Source organism: Sapajus apella, unplaced genomic scaffold (assembly GCF_009761245.1).
Source record: "Sapajus apella isolate SASKATOON/1434 unplaced genomic scaffold, GSC_monkey_1.0 scaffold53, whole genome shotgun sequence".
NCBI lineage: Eukaryota > Metazoa > Chordata > Mammalia > Primates > Cebidae > Sapajus > Sapajus apella.
Genome location: NW_022436993.1, coordinates 6,854,387 through 6,868,900, shown reverse-complemented (window position 1 = coordinate 6,868,900; position 14,514 = coordinate 6,854,387). Strand labels below are relative to the sequence as shown.

Here is a 14,514-nt window from a genome sequence, read left to right as displayed (position 1 = left end):
ACAGGCACGCACCACCACGCCCAGCTAATTTTTTGTATTTTTAGTAGAGACGGGGTTTCACCATGTTGACTAGAATGGTCTCGATCTCTTGACCTCGTGATCCACCCGCCTCGGCCTCCCAAAGTGCTGGGATTACAGGCTTGAGCCACCGCGCCCGGCCCCTCATTTAGCTTTAAAGTTCTTTTTTATTTTTGCCACCTGGAGATTTATCTTCATTCACATAATTAAAATTATGTGAAAACAATTAAAAATTGTTTCCAGATTTATTTTATCTTTGATTCCTGAGTGCAAGAAGATAAGGTGAGTACCAAAAAGTACTTGGATAGTACTTTTTTTTTTTTTTTTTTAACATAACACAAATAGCTTTTTAATTTTTTTACAAGCTTTTTTGCCTGTACACTTTAAATAGAATGTCTTCAAAGTTGAACATTTGCTAACATTTTTTTCCTTACTGCTGACTCATAATCTAGTATTTTATTTTAAATTCAGCATAATATCCTAAGTACTTATAGCTTTCAAAGAGGCGGTTTTCAAAAATTAAAAGATTTGGTGCTTACCATCATAGGCAGATAACGCAGCCAGTTTTGCTTCATGAATTCCTTTTCCTTTTAATGTGAGAAAAGCCTAGAATAAGGGCAGGAATAAAGTAGGTCCTTAATACTTGTTTGTAGTCTTTTCTAAGTGGCCTACAAAACTGGTAAGAGAGTTGAAAACATAGATGTGCTTTGATACATTGCCTATATATGGTGTCTGTTTCTCTGTCTTTTTTTTTTTTTTTTTGAGATAGAGTCTCGCTCTGTTGCCCAGGCTGAAGTTCAGTGGTGTGATCTCAGCCCACTGCAACCTCCGCCTCCTGGGTTCAAGCAATTCTCCTGCCTCAGCCTCTCAGGTAGGTGGGATTACAGGCATATATCACCACACCAGGGCAATTTTTGTATTTTGAGTAGAGACGGGGGTTTCACGGTGTTAGTCAGGCTGGTCTCAACTCCTGACCTCAGGTGATCCTTCTACCTCAACCTCGCAGGTAGCTGGGACTACAGGTACACACCACCATGCCTGGCTAATTTTTAAATTTTTTGTGGAGACGGGGGTCTTACTATGTTGCTAGGCTGTTCTTGAACTCCTGCGTTGAAGGGATCCTTCTGCCTTGGCCTCCCAAAGTACTGGGATTACAGGCATGAGCTACCATGCCTGGATTTTGCTCATTTCTGAGCCAAAAATATACAGTGGTGTTATTACTATCTGGTGTTGTCTTATTTTCTCTCTGTGATTAATACTTGTCTTGTATTTCAATTTTCCTTGTGTTTTTTAATGTAAGGCCATAAGACTTGTGTATCCTCTCATTGCTTTCTTTTCTTATCTTTTTTTTTTTTTTGAGACGGAGTTTCGCTCTTGTTACCCAGGCTGGAGTGCAATGGCGCGATCTCGGCTCACTGCAACCTCCGCCTCCTGGGTTCAGGCAATTCTCCTGCCTCAGCCTCCTGAGTAGCTGGGACTACAGGCACGCGCCACCATGCCCAGCTAATTTTTTGTAGTTTTTAGTAGAGTCGGGGTTTCACCATGTTGACCAGGATGGTCTTGATTTCTCGACCTCGTGATCCACCCGCCTCTGCCTCCCAAAGTGCTGGGATTACAGGCTTGAGCCACCGCGCCCGGCCCCTTTTCTTATCTTTTTTTTTTTTTTTTGAGACGGAGTCGTGCTCTGTTGCCCAGAGTGAAATGCAGTGGCATGATCTCGGCTCGCTGCAACCTCTGCCTCAGCCTCTTGACTAGCTGAGATTACAGGTGCCTGCTATCACGGCCGGCCAATTTTTGTATTTTTAGTAGAGACAGGGTTTCACCATGTTGGCCAGGCTGGTCTCAAACTCCTGACCCTGTCATCCGCTTGCCTTGGCCTCCCAAAGTGCTGGGATTATAGGCGAGAACCACCACGCCTGGCCCATTGTTTTCTTAAGTAATCTTCTGCATGTTTAATGTGTTAAATAGTTTATAGATCCACTTTTCCTTTCCTTTCTTTTATCTTCTTTCCTGTTTATTTTCTTCCTTTTCTTTCCGTCTCCTCTTTTTTTTTCCTCTTTGGCCTTGTTCTTCTCTCTTCTTCCTTCCACCTTCCTCCTTTTCTTCCTTCTCCCTCTCTTCTTTTCTTCCTTCTCCCTCTTTCCTCTCTCCTCTTTTACTTATTCTTGTCTTACTTTCCTCCTTCGTCCTTTCCTTTTTAAACCAGGGACCTTCTGGCTACCATCTGCTTGCTCCCATCTGGGCTGTTTGCTCTTTAGGCTTGGTTTATGGATACTGGAACTTCCCTTCACCATTATCTTGTAGTTTTCTTCTTGCTTATATTGGATTCCCTGTTTTTCTAGCCCCCTACTCCCTTATTTCTTTATATTTAAGAAGGCACATCTTCTGGTATCCTCATAGGAAAAGGTGCATAAGAAATAAAGGTTTTGCATGCTTGATAAAATGAGATTGCTATCTTACCTAATTGTTTGACAGAATACATAGAACTCTTGGTTGGAAATCATTTTCCTTCAGAATTTGAAGTTATTTCTCTACTGCCTGTTAGCTTTCAGCATTACTGTTAGCAAGTCCAATGCAGTTCTGATTTCTTTTTTTTTTTTGAGATGAGTTTTACTCTGCCATCCACACTGGAGTGCAGTGGTGTGATCTCCGATCACTGCAACCTCTGCATCATGGGTTCAGGAGATTCTCCTGCCTCAGCCTCCCAAGTAGCTGGGACTACAGATGTGCACCACTATGCCCAGTTAATTTTTGTATTTTTAGTAGAGATGAGGGTTTTGCCATATTGGCCAGGCAGATCTCAAACTCCTGGCCTTAGGTGATCCACCTGCTTTGGCCTCCCAATGTGTTGGGAGATAGACCTGAGCCACCGCACTTGGCTGCAGTTCTGATTTTTTTTTTACTTTTTGTGGAGACGGAGTTTCGCTCTTGTTACCCAGGCTGGAGTGCAATAGTGCGATCTCGGCTCACCGCAACCTCCGCCTCCTGGGTTCAAGCAATTCTCCTGCCTCAGCCTCCTGAGTAGCTGGGATTACAGGCACGCACCACCATGCCCAGCTAATTTTTTGTAGTTTTAGTAGAGACGGGGTTTCACCATATTGACCAGGATGGTCTCGATCTCTTGACCTCGTGATCCACCCGCCTCGGCCTCCCAAAGTGCTGGGATTACAGGCTTGAGTCACCGCGCCCGGCCCAGTTCTGATTTTTTTCTTTTCTTTTTTTTTTTTTTTTTTTGAGACAGTCTTGCTCTGTTGCCCAGTCTGGAGTGCAGTGGCGCGATCTTGGCTCCAGTTCAAGTGATTGTCTTGTCTCAGCCTCCCAAGTAGCTGAGATTACAGGTGTGCACTACCATGCCTGGGTAATTTTTGTGGTTTTAGTAGAGATGGAGTTTCAATTTATCACATTGGCCAGTCCGGATTCGAATTACTGACCACGAGTGATCCACTCACCTCAGCCTCACAAAGTTCTGGGATTATAGGCGTGAACCACTGTACCTGGCCTATTCTGATTTCTTTTTAATCATTTGTGTGTGGTAGTTCTCTTTGGGTTTAGTATTTTTTTCTTTAACCTGGTTAATTCTGATACTTTTCATGATGGTATGCTTTTGTACTAGGTACATAGTGGTCCTTTTGATTTGTTAGCTCATGTTTCAGAATGTTAGTTTAGGGCAGGGAGAAAGTTTTTGAATTATTTCTTTGATAATTTCTTCAGTTCCATTTTGTTTGCTTTTTCTGTATTTTTTTTTTCTTTTTTCTTTTTTTCTTGAGATAGAGTCTCACTCTGTCGCCAGGACTGGAGTGCAGTGGCGTGATTTCGGCTCACTGCAACCTCTGCCTCCTGGGCTTAAGCGATTCTCCTGTCTCAGCCTCCTGAGTAGCTGGGTTTACAGGTGCCCACCACTATGCCCCACTGATTTTTTGTATTTTTAGTAGAGACGGGATTTTACCATGTTGGCCAGACTGGTCTCAAACTCGTGAACTCGTGATCTGCCCGCCTTGGGCTCCCAAAGTGTTTGGATTATAGGCGTGAGCCACCAAGTCCGGCTTCTGTATTTTTTTTTAAACATGGATATTGTACTTTCTAATCTGATCCTATAACTTTTTTTTATTTTTATTTTCTGTTTCAGCTGTATAGCTCTTTTTGCTCTACTTTCTGAGGTGATTCCTCACTTTCTCTTCCAACCCTTCACTTAAATTTATTCAAGCGATTCTCTGACCTCAGCCTTCTGAGTAGCTGGATTACAGGTGCACACCACCGTGGCCGACTACTTTTCTGTATTTAGTAGAGATGGGGTTTCATCATATTGATCAGGCTGGTCTCGAACTCCTGACCTCAGGTGATCCCAGAGTACCGGGATTATAGGCGTGAACCACTGTGCTCGGCCATACTTTTTAATTTCTAAGGACTCTTTTATGATTTCTGGCTGTTCCTTGTTTTTGTAATCTTCTGTTAAAGTTTCTTGGATACAGTTTATTTCAATTTTAATTTAATTTTTTTTCAAGATAGTGTCATGCTTTTGTCACCCAGGCTGGAGTGCAGTGGAATCATCTTGGCTCACTGCAACCTCTGCCTCCTGGGTGCAAGTAGTTCTCCCACCTCAGCCTCTTGAGTAGCTGGGATTAGAGGCCCATGCCAGCACACCTGGCTAAGTTTTGTATTTTTAGTAGAGACAGGGTTTTGCCATAGTGGCCAGGCTGGTCTTAAACTTCTGACCTCAGGTGATCCACCCTCTTTGACCTCCCAAAGTGCTGGGATTACAGGTATGAGGCACCAGCCTCATACAGTTGCATACAGTATGGGCATACAGTATGCCCAGCCGATACAGTTTAATTGGAGGTTTTTGTTTTGTTTCAGTTTTATGAAATTTTCCTCTGCTCCTCGAACTCTTTTCTTTTGTACTGTTTTGGCCTGTCTTTTGTGTTAGTGACTTTGTGAAAAAAATCTGGTGATTCTCAGCCATTGATTCAAATTTAAGACAAATTTTTTTTTTTTTTTTTCTTGAGACAGAGTCTTGCTCTGTTGCCAGGCTGAAGTGCAATGGTGCGATTTTGGCTCACTGCAGTCTCCACCTCCCAGGCTCAGGCGATTCTTCTGCTTCAGCCTCCCAAGTAGCTGGGACTGTAGGTGCGTGCCACCATGCCCAGCTGATTTTTGCATTTTTAGTAGAGACGAGGTTTTGCCATGTTGGTCAGGATGGTCTCAATCTCTTGACCTGGTGATCCACTTTGGCCTCCCAAACTGTTGGGATTTCAGGTGTGAACCATGGCGCCCTGACCCCCTCCCCACCACTCCTTTTTTTGGATATGGAGTCTCACTGTGTTGCCCAGGCTGGAGTGCAATGGCATGATCTTGGCTCACTGCAGCCTTTGTCTTGTGGGTTCAAGCGATTCACCTGTCTCCACCTCCTGAGTAGCTGGGACTACAGGGCATGCGCCACCACACCTGGTTAATTTTATTGTATTGTTAATAGAGATGGGGTTTTACCATGTTGGCCAGGCTGGTCTCGAACTCCTGACTTCAAGTAATACGCCCACCTTGGCCTCCCAAGGTGCTGGGATTACAGGCGTGAGCCACCGTGCCCAGCCTCAAATTTAAGACAAATTTGTCATGAGGGGATTGGAAGCTGTGTCTGTGTGAGCAGACATTGTTGAGTGATAGAGTTCATTATAAGTGATCTAGCAGGGTTCTCAGTTTATTAAGAGATAAATACTGTGATCACGATCACCTGTTTGGGGTTGACAAACCTGGTTGGTTACCAGTATTCCTTCAGCCAGATGGGTGTTGGAATTTGAGGCTTTAGAATTAAACTTTTTTTTTTTTTTTTTTTGAGACGGAGTTTCGCTCTTGTTACCAAGGCTGGAGTGCAATGGCGCGATCTCGGCTCACCGCAACCTCCGCCTCCCGGGTTCAGGCAGTTCTCCTGCCTCAGCCTCCTGAGTAGCTGGGATTACAGGCACGCGCCACCATGCCCAGCTAATTTTTTGTAGTTTTAGTAGAGACGGGGTTTCACCATTTTGACCAGGATGGTCTTGATCTCTTGACCTTGTGATCCACCCGCCTCGACCTCCCAAAGTGCTGGGATTACAGGCTTGAGCCACCGCGCCCGGCCTTAGAATTATACTTTTATAATTCTTGTTTTTCCTCAGCTGCTCATGGTGTTCCTGAGTCTAGATTTCCTCCACTTACCCTCTCTAAAAAATTAACCTTCGCAGTTTTCTAGGGCAGGGGAGAGCCAGTTACATGGTAGTATGTAGAATAAGCGGATTGTTTTAATTGCTTTTCAGATGATATACAATTCCTCTTGGTTAGCCATATCTGAAAATGCCTCTCCTGGACACATAGAACATCACTGTGCTTGTGCATCTCCCCATCCCCTGGTGCCTGATGTCTAATGTTCCTCCAGTTTCTGGTGCTCTGGTGCATTGCTTTTGGGCTTGCCTTTCTTACTGCAGCAGCTTTCTTTGGTCCTAAGTCATTTGCCACTTACCATATTTCCTTTCTGGTTTCCAGGGATATTCTTTTTATATTTATGGCTTTATGCCCTTTATCTGGGTTGCTATTTGGCGTTTCAAGAAAGAGAAGTGGTAGCTTTTTTAAGTGGAATTAACTACTTGTGTTTCTGATGTGGTCTTTTTATATTTCTAACACGGTCTTGTTTTACCAAGTAGGGTCTTGTATTATGAAGTACTAGTAAATATTTTTTGTCTTCAGTGTATCCTGTTTACTTGTTTATTTTCCCACTCAACTCACAAACATTTTTGAATCATCTCATGGATTCTGCTTTCCATTTACATTTTTGCCCTTTCGTCTTTTCTTTTTCGCTGGCAAACTTCCCGAATAAATAAAACTAGTTGATGTATTCACTTCTTCAAATGCCTACTGTGTTATTTTTTTCCCTTGTGCTTAATGATTGAGATATAATTCAGTTATTATAAATAATAGCATATGAAATCTGTATTTGATATAACACTTTCATCATGGACACTGTCCATTTAGTTCTTCAGTGACTTAACATAAAAGATCCATGTACAAGAAGTTCTTTTAATAATAAAACATCGGGAAAATTATCTCCCTTGAGTATCTGGTATATTTCCTCCTTTTTGCTAGATCCGTGAAATACATTCTGTTTATCTTTTTGTCCTGGTTACCAGGCAGCCTAGAACGAAATCTGGTCTTTAGTTATATCAGCTGTATTAATATTATTAGTATATTTGTTCCCTCTTTCTCCTTCCACGGGATTTAGGACTTCACCTCTTATCTCTGTTTCTCTGCGTGTTGATTTCATTCTCTCACACTACAGACTCTACTTCATGAGGCTGGAACCATGACTGCTGGCAGCTCTTGTTTCCAGCCCCTTCTGCCAGAAGAAGGGGTGCTCTTGAAGAATCCTGGAAAGGACTCTGATTGGCCTGTCTTGGATCATGTGCCCACCATCTCTGTGGCTGGAGTGGGGAGGGTACTGTGAATGGCAACCGTCACTAGAACTACATAGTTGGAGTCAGGGGTAAGAGCAGTTTCCATAATGCAGGGGGGTGGGTGCTATTTGTGAAAGAAGGGGGATGCTTATGAAGCAGAAAAACAATAGATGTCTATCATACTAGCTTTAATTGTTTCTTTTTCTTTCTTTTTTTTTTTTTTGAGATAGAATCTCGCTTTGTTGCCCAGGCTGGAGTGCAATGGCACAATCTGGGCTCACGGCAACCTCTGCCTCCCTGGTTCAAGCAATTCTCCTGCCTCAGCCTCCCAAGTAGCTGGGATTACAGGTGCCCACCACCATGTCCAGCTAATATTTTGTATTTTCAATAGAGACAGCGTTTTGCCATGTTGGCCAAGCTGGTCTCAAACTACTGACATCAGGTGATCCACCCACCTTAGCCTCCCAAAGTGCTGGGATTACAGGCATCAACCACCATGGCTGGCCTTATTTTTCTTTTTTAAATTGTTATAATACTTGTCCTTTGTTGTAGACTGCTTCAAATCCTTTTCTAAAGATTTTAGGTATACATACATTAAATATCCTAAAATAACAAATTCTTATTCATTCACTCTTCAGGGCTGCAATGAGCTATGATCCTGCCACTGTACTCCAGCCTGGGTGACAGAGTGAGACCATATTTCTAAGAAAAAAAAAAAATCAGAGATCATGGGCTTTGGAGTCAGATGAACTAAATTTATGACTGAGCAAGTTTCTTATCTTTTTTTTTTTTTTTTTTGGGACGGAGTTTCGCTCTTGTTACCCAGGCTGGAGTGCAATGGCGCGATCTCGGCTCACCGCAACCTCCGCCTCCTGGGTTCAGGCAATTCTCCTGCCTCAGCCTCCTGAGTAGCTGGGATTACAGGCACGTGCCACCATGCCCAGCTAATTTTTTGTATTTTTAGTAGAGACGGGGTTTCACCATGTTGACCAGGATGGTCTGGATCTCTTGACCTCGTGATCCACCCGCCTCGGCCTCCCACAGTGCTGGGATTACAGGCTTGAGCCATTTTTTTTAATTTTTAATAAAAGAATAGAGGTGGGGTTTCGCTACATTGCCCAGGCTGGTCTTGAACCCCTGGCCTCAAACGATCCTCCCTTCTTGGCCTCCCAAGGTGCTGGGATTACAGGCATGAGTCATTGTGTCCAGCCTCTTTTCAAAAAATTTCTAATTTTTAAAATTTTGAATAGAGACATCTATTTGTTTTGACACTATTCCTCTCAGTTCTAAAGTGGCACTGTCATAAATCAGCTATTAATATTTGTATGGATTTCTATCTGGACTTTGTGTTCTTTTTATGTGTCTTAGGGCAAGAACCACAGTTTTAAAATTACTGTAGCTTCATATTAATAACAACTCTGGATGCAAGGTATCAGATAGAATTAGTCCTTCTATATTGTGTTCCTTTTTGTTGTTGTTTGAAATATCTTGCCACTTATTAGCTCTTTGCATTTGATAAACATTTTCGACCATAATGTTCCACAAAAAAGTTGCTAGTGTTTTATTTTAGTTTGCATTGATTATGTGTATCAATTTGAGGAGAATGGATATCTTTTTATTTTTATTTTTCTGAGTCAGAGTTTTGCTCTTGTTGCCCCAGCCTGTAGTGCAGTGGCATGATCTTGGCTTACTTCAACCTCTGCCTTCCAGTTTCAAGCTATTCTGCTGCCTCAGTCTCCTGAGTACCTGGGATTACAGGCGCCTGCCAGCATGCCCGGCTAATTTTTGTATTTTTAGTAGAGACAAGGTTTCACCATGTTGGCCAGGCCGGTCTTGAACTCCTGACCTCGTGATCTGCCTGTCTCAACCTCCCAAAGTGCTGGGATTTCAGGTGTGAGCCACCGTGCCTGTCTATGTATATATGTATGTATCTGTGTATGACAGAGTCTTGCTGTGTTGCCCAGGCTGGAATGCAGTGGCTCAATCTCCGCTCACTGTAACTTCCGACTCCTGGGTTCAAGTGATTCTCCTGCCTCAGCCTTTGTCTACTAAAATTACAGTGATTAGCCGGGCGTGGTGGGACTACAGGTGCCTGCCACCACACCTGGCTAATCTTTGTATTTTTAGTAGAGACAGGGTTTCACTATGTTGGCCAGGCTGTTCTCAAACTCCTGACCTCGTGATCTGCCTGCATTGGCCCTCCCAAAGTGTTGGTATTACAGGCATGAGCCACTGTGCCCAGGGATAATAGTTTTGAATTTTTCAATCCATGGATGTGGTAATCTGATTACTCAGATTTTCTTTATTTATTGTGGTAAAATATGCATAATACAAGATATACCATTTTGACTATTTTTAGGTATGCAATTCAGTAAGTACATTCACAGTGTTTTATAACCATCAGCAGTACATATTTCCAGAGTTTTTTTCATCCCAAAGAGAAATTCTGTACCTCGTAAGCATAACTTTGCATTTCATCCTCTCCGTAGCCCCTGGTAACTTCTGTTTCTTTCAAGTTGACTAGTTTAGATACCTCATGTAAGTGGAATCTTATTTGTTCTTTTGTATGTAGCTTATTTCACTTTGAATGTTTTCAAGGTTCACCTATGTTGTAGCATGTATCAGAATTTGAATCTTGTTTATAACCGAGTAGTACATAATCCGTTGTATGTGTATACCATATTTTGTTTATCCATTCATCTGTTGATGGAAACTTACGTTGTTTCCACCTTTTGGCTATTGTGCATAATGCTGTGCTGAATATTGGTATTCTAGCATCTCTTTGAATCTTTTTTTTTGGGGGTATACATTAGGAATGAAGTTGCTGGTTCATATGGTAATTCTTTTGGTGTTTTGAGGAACTGGTAAACTGGTTTTCACAGAAACCTCAGCATTTTGTATTCCTATCACCAATGCATGAAGGTTCAATTTTTTTCGACTCAGTCTTTGTCAATTTTCTTGAACTCTTGTTATTTTCTGTTGTTGTTGTTAACTGGTTTTTTTTTTTTTTTTTGAGACGGAGTTTCACTCTTGTTACCCAGGCTGGAGTGCAATGGCGCGATCTCGGCTCACCGCAACCTCCGCCTCCTGGGTTCAGGCAATTCTCCTGCCTCAACCTCCTGAGTAGCTGGGATTACAGGCACGCGCCACCATGCCCAGCTAATGTTTTTGTATTTTTAGTAGAGACGGGGTTTCACCATGTTGACCAGGATGGTCTCGATCTCTTGACCTCGTGATCCACCCGCCTCGGCCTTCCAAAGTGCTGGGGTTACAGGCTTGAGCCACTGCGCCCGGCTGTTGTTACTGTTTTTGAGACAGGGTCTTGTTCTATCACTCAGGCTTGAAGTGCAGTGGCTTGAACATGGTTCACTGCAGCCTCAACCTCCTGGGATCAAGCAGTTGTCCCACGTTAGCCTCCTGTGTAGCTGGGACCACAGGCGCGCACCACCACCAACGCCACCTAATTTCATTGATTTTTATAGAGAGGTACTCTCACTATGTTGTCCAGGCTGGTCTTGCACTTCTGGACTAAAACAATCCTCCTGCCTCAGCCTCCTTAAAGTATTGGGATTAAAAGTGTGAGCCATGGCATCTGGTTTATTTTCTGGGTTTTTCTTTTTTTTGTTTTTTTGATGGTAGCCAAGCTAATGATGTAAGGTGGTATCTTGTAGTTTTGAGTTGCATTTTCCCAGTGATTAGTGATACAAGCTTCTTTTCATCTGCTTGTTGGCCATTTATGTGTATTCATTGGAAAAGTATCTATTCAGGTCCTTTGCCCACTTTGTTCGACTTTTTGCTGTTGAAATATCAGTATTATTCATCTTGTTCTAGATCCTAGACCCAATATTTAATTATAAATTCCAGACCGTTCTTAGATAACTTATTTGTAAATATTTTCTTCCATTTTATGTGTTGTCTTTTCACTCTGTTGATGATCATGTCCTTTTATGCACAGGGGTTTTAATTGTGATGAATCTTTTTTTAGTTTTTGTTGTCTGTGCCTTTTGTATCATATCCAAGAAATGATTGTCAAATTGACTGCAGTGAAGATTTTCCCCTGTGTTTCCTTCTAAGTGTTTCTATAGTTGTAGCTCTTATGTTTAGGTCTTTGATTCATTCTGAGTCAGTTTTTGTGTGCAGTGTAAGATAAGTGTCCACCTACATTCTTTTGCATGTATATATCCAGTTTTCCCAGCATTATTTGTTGAAAAGTTTCTCTTTCCCATTGAATGATTCTGGCACCTTTGTTGAAAATCACATCATCATATAAGCAGGAGTTTATTTCTGAACTCTCTATTCTCTTTCCATGCCAGTACAACACTGTTTTGATTACTATAGCTTTGTAGTGAGTTTTGAAATCAATAAGTGTGAGGTCTTCAAGTTTAATCTTCTGTTTCCAGATTGTTTTGACTATTTGAGATCTCTTGAGATTCTACATGAATTTTAGAATGTTTTTTATTTCTGCAAAAAACATTCTTGGGATTTTGATAGAAATTTTATTGAATGAGTAGATTGCTTTGAAATAGTAACATCTTAACAACATTAAGGTGTTAACAGTCCAAGAACATGAATGTCTTTCCATTTATTTATGTTGTCTTCAGTTTATTTCAGTAAAGTTTTGTCATTTTATGTGTACAAGTCTTGCATTTCCTTCATTGCTGACTTACTCATTTACTTATGTACTTGTTTTTTTGAGACAGAATGTTGCTCTGTTGCCCAGGTTTGGAGTACACTGGTGTAATCTCTGCCCATTGCAACCTCTGCCTCCCAGGTTCAAATGATTCTCCTTCCTCAGCCTCTCTAGTAGCCAGGATTACAGGTGTCCCATGCCCGGCTAATTTTTTGTATTTTTATTTATTTATTTATTTTATCTTTATTTATATATATATTTTTGAGATGCAGTTTCTCAAAAATTCTCATGCCTCAAGCTCCCAAGTAGCTAGGATTATAGGCAAGTACCATCATGCCCAGCCAATTTTTTTTTTTTTTGATACAGAGTCTCGCTCTGTTGCCAGGCTAGAATGCAATGGTGTGGTCTTGGCTTACTGCAACCTTCACCTCCTGGGTTCAAGCAATGGTTCAAGAGATTTTTCTGCCTCAGCTTCCTGTGTAACTGGGATTGCAGGTGCCCGCCACCATGCCCAGCTAATTTTTGTATTTTGAGTAGAAATGAGGTTTCACCATGTTGGCCAGGCTGGTCTTGAACTCCTGACCTTGTGATTTGCCCACCTTGACCTACCAAAGTGCTAGGATTATAGTATAGTATAGGCGTGAGCTACCATGCCTGGTGCTTCGTCACCCAGGCTGGAGTGCAGTGGTGCAGTGTCGGCTCACTGCAACCTCCATCTCCTGAGTTCAGGTGATTCTCCTGCCTCAGCCTTCTAAGTAGCTGGGATTACAGTCACCTGCCACCACACCCAGCTAATTTTTTTTGTTGTATTTTTAGTAGAGGCAGGGCTTCACCATGTTGGCCTGGCCTGGCCTCAGGTGACCTGCCCTTCTTTCCCTCCCAAAGTACTGGGATTACAAGTGTGAACCACCTCACCAGGCCCCTTCATTAAGCTTAGTACTTTATTCCTTGTGATACTTTTGTAAATGGAATTGTTTCCTTTTTGGGCTGTTCATTATAGGTATAGAGAAATAAAACTGATTTTTTAAAATTTTTTTTGAAGTGGGTCTTGCTCTGTCACCCAGGCTGGAGTGCAGTGGCACGATCTTGGCTCACTGCAACTTTGCCTCCCGGGTTCAAGCAATTTTTCTGCCTCAGCCTCCTGAGTAGCTGGGATTACAGGCATCTACCACCATGTCCAGCTAATTTTTGTATTTTTATAGTGGAGACGGGGTTTTGCCATGTTGGCCAGGCTGATCTCGAACTCCTGACCTCAGGTGATCTGACCTCAGGTGATCCACCAGCCTCAGCCTCCCAAAGTGCTGGGATTGCATGTGTGAGCCACCGCACCCGGCCAAAACTTGTGTGTTGTTTTTATATCCTACTTGTTGAATTCATTTATTATGAGCTCTAAATTTTTTTGTGGATTCTTTCAGAGTTTTCCATGTAAAAGATGTCACCTGAGGACAGAAGTAATTTTACTTCTTTCTTTCCAAGTTGGATGCTGTTGTATTTCTTTTTCCTATCCAATTGCTGTGGAAAGAAGTTTGGGTTGTATTTTATCTTTGTGTGTGGGGTTTTGTTTTTTGAGACAAGGTCTGTGCTCTGTCGCCCAGGCTAGAGTTCGGTAGCGCAACCTCGGCTCACTGCAACCTCCACTTCCTGGACTCAAGCAGTCCTCATACTTCAGGCCCCAAGTAGTGTGAGCCACCACGCTCAGCTAATGGCTTTTTTTTTTTTTTTTTAAAGAGATGAGGTTTCACCATCTTGTCCTGGCTGGTCTTGAGCTCCTGAGCTCAAGCCATCTGTTTGCCTCAGCCTCCCAAAGTGCTGGGATTACAGTCATGAGCCATTGGGTCTGGCCTGTAGTACTATTTTGAATAAAAATGGTGAAGCTAGACATTCTTGTCTTGGTCCTTATCTTAGGGGAAAAGATTTCAGTCTGTGGCTCTTAAGTGTGATGTTAGCTGTGGGCTTTTTTTCACATAAAGCCTGTCAGGTAGTTTGAGAAGGTCTTTATTTCTTTGTCAATTTTGAAGAATAATTTTGCTGGCTAGAGGATTCTAGGTTGGTGGAACACTTTAAATAAATAAATACAAAGAAACAAACTAATAATTTCTAGCACTTTAAATATTCAATCTAGCCAGGCATGGTGGCTCATATCTTAGCACTTTAGTGAGGCCAAGGCCAGAGGATTACTTGAGACCAAGAGTTTGACACCAGACTGGGCAACATAGTGAGACTCTGTCTCTTTAAAAAAAAAAAAAAAAGGCCGGGCGCGGTGGCTCAAGCCTGTAATCCCAGCACTTTGGGAGGCCGAGGCGGGTGGATCACGAGGTCAAGAGATCGAGACCATCCTGGTCAACATGGTGAAACCCCGTCTCTACTAAAACTACAAAAAATTAGCTGGGCATGGTGGCACGTGCCTGTAATCCCAGCTACTCAGGAGGCTGAGGCAGGAGAATTGCCTTG

At 42.4% G+C, this 14,514-nt stretch overlaps 1 protein-coding gene across 18 annotated transcripts in view; it reads left to right on the top strand.

Moving 5' to 3' along the window:
• The window catches only part of MLLT10 (MLLT10 histone lysine methyltransferase DOT1L cofactor), a 245,921-nt gene that overhangs the window by 36,523 nt on the left and 194,884 nt on the right, over window positions 1-14,514 (top strand). Inside the window, exon 4 of one of the 18 annotated variants that reach the window (XM_032243924.1) lies at window positions 7,319-7,522. The exons of 16 other annotated variants lie outside the window; for them this stretch is intronic. The gene's annotated coding sequence lies outside the window, so the exon portion shown is untranslated. Of the gene's footprint in view, window positions 1-7,318; window positions 7,523-14,514 lie in introns of those variants that run through there. One more of the 18 variants, XM_032243918.1, reaches the window with a different exon arrangement.